General features: G+C 29.4%; 1 protein-coding gene across 1 annotated transcript in view; it reads right to left on the bottom strand.

Moving 5' to 3' along the window:
• The window catches only part of LOC109208501 (NAC domain-containing protein 7-like), a 5,189-nt gene extending 3,138 nt beyond the window's left edge, over positions 1-2,051 (bottom strand). The window contains exon 1 of the mRNA XM_019371621.1: positions 1,351-2,051. The gene's annotated coding sequence lies outside the window, so the exon portion shown is untranslated. The remainder of the gene's footprint in view (positions 1-1,350) is intronic.
• Between the last annotated feature and the right edge of the window lie 255 nt (positions 2,052-2,306).

Genomic DNA, 2,306 nt, shown 5'->3' with positions numbered 1-2,306 from the left:
ATATATATATATATATATACATATACTTCATGAGTTAGTACTTTTTAAGCTTTTGTGCAGTTAATTAATTTGTTTTCTTCTTCAATTTTAGCTAGGAGAATTGTTGATTAAATTAAAATTAAACAGTTTTATGCGTAGGATTCTATAGCAAATGCACATAGATAAGGATTTTCCTAGAAGTATTCAAGCCTAAGTTTGAAATTTTCAAAAATGAATTTCGATATATTATTTAAGTTTTATAATGTTACAATAGTTCCATGCATAGTATTTTATTGTACTCCATAAAGATAAAAAAATAAGTTAAAAACAAGAGCAGCAGGAGAAGAAAAAAGAATTTGAGGAACCCAAATACTGAGAAAACATATGATTGGATAAAGGGGATACTAAAATTATCTTTTTCCACATATTTTAGACCAAACTATAAATTCAAAAGAAACTAACGTATGCTTTATTATCAAAGTGGAATAATATGATAATTTAATTAAGGGGTTTTTTAGTATCGTAGTCTTGTCATATAGATATGCATTCTTGCCTTAAACTAGCTAGTAACAGGTGAAAAAAAAAGATATTCAATGGTGATAAACCGTAGAAAACTTAAAGATGACTCCCATAATATATCTACATTGAGTTTCCTATTTAACACCGGATATCAAGCCCTAAAAATACAAAAAGTAAAAACAAATTTAACTATACTTATAAATCACCATAAATCAATGACAGTAAAAATCCAAATTGAAAAAACACAAATGAAGAAAAAACAAAGCAAAAAAAAGTTTTCCTACGTAAATTAGTAAGAAAACACGTATGTTGAAAATAAACACTAAAGTAAATGATGTATGTCGAGGAGTTTTGTTTTGTCAACTTTTGTGGGGATAAAAGCATGAGAGCTCTAATCACTTGAAGATGGATGTGGCTAAAACTACTCAAGTTTGCTTTAGCCTGAGGCATGAACCCTGAATGAAACAAGTACAATAAGTATAATTGTTTCCTCCACTCATAAAGTAAAATACCGTGTAATCAAACTAAAAAAAAATACCTTTACTTTGTTCAACTATAACGAACGTAAAAAACACACATTCTCAAAGAAGTGCAACAATAAGAGATTTATTAGCATCAAAATAGTGCTAATTATTCAAAAGCATGCACCTAAATATCCCAGCACAACATCTATCCTAAATTTTTTAACACTTTTTTAGAAATTTAAAATTGCAAAAAAGAATAAGAAGGAGGGATAAATAAGATCTAGGTAGTGAATAGAAAACAAGAAGTTTTAAATATTTTTGAGACACAATTACAAGACCATGAAAAAAGTGATCAAAGAAGAAGAAAATGAGAAGATAAATAGACAACCTTTATAATGATCCTCTAGAGTTGTTCTTCCCTTGATCTGATTCTTTCAACTCTTCTATTCAGATTTCAGATCAATATAATCAAAGTTACTATAAAGGAAAATGGTTGTTTCTGCCTCTCACTCTCTCTTTAAACTTTTGAATAAATACATTGAAGCAGACAAAAAGAGAAGCAAATGTTTGAGAGGTTTTTATATCTTTATACCTCGGGAATTGAATAACTCTAACTCTCATAAAACCTTATAATGGTCCTCATAAAATGATCAGATCCCAAAGGAAAGTAAGAGCAGATGAAAAAGGGGATGAAAAACAAACACCTTTTTATTCCTGAAGAGGAAAGAAAAAGATGAGCTAGAAACAATAGGGTTTCAAAAGAATGACTGAAAAATATGCAAACGAGAATGTAAAGGTTCTATATATCATAAATCATTTTTCTTTTCTTTCTTTTCTTCTATATATAAAAGCAACTACTACTATATATTTTCTATCACCTTATCTCTTGAAGAGAAAGCTAAGATTATTGCAAAAAGATTTGGGAGGCGGAAAAAATGGTGGCTGAGGCTGAAGCACACAGGTTTCTCCACCACCAGTTCTTGATTGAGACAAAAATATATTTTTTTGTAAAAATTGTACTTTCACTCTTTTTGTATGTTTTCTTTGATCAAAGAGCTAAATTGAGAGAGAGAGAGAGAGAACGTCAGAAAGATGAGGGCATATTTGCTAAGCCTTATTAAAGGGCAGACTCCATAGACCATAAGACAACACACCCGACCAAAAAGAGGATGTATTTGTTTATATTATTTGTTAGGTTATAAAATAGTGTTGTTGGTGACATAATCATTTAATCAAATATGTACACTATTTACCCCATAATTGTAAGGGGTTGAAGAGGAAGAAGAAACACTTCTAACCAAAAAAAAAGTTACTACTAACATTTTACTGATTATTTCCTCTAAT

Source organism: Nicotiana attenuata, unplaced genomic scaffold (genome assembly GCF_001879085.1).
Source record: "Nicotiana attenuata strain UT unplaced genomic scaffold, NIATTr2, whole genome shotgun sequence".
NCBI classification, from domain to species: domain Eukaryota; kingdom Viridiplantae; phylum Streptophyta; class Magnoliopsida; order Solanales; family Solanaceae; genus Nicotiana; species Nicotiana attenuata.
The sequence above is the reverse complement of the archived record's forward strand: the minus strand, read 5'-3'. Positions and strand labels throughout refer to the sequence as shown.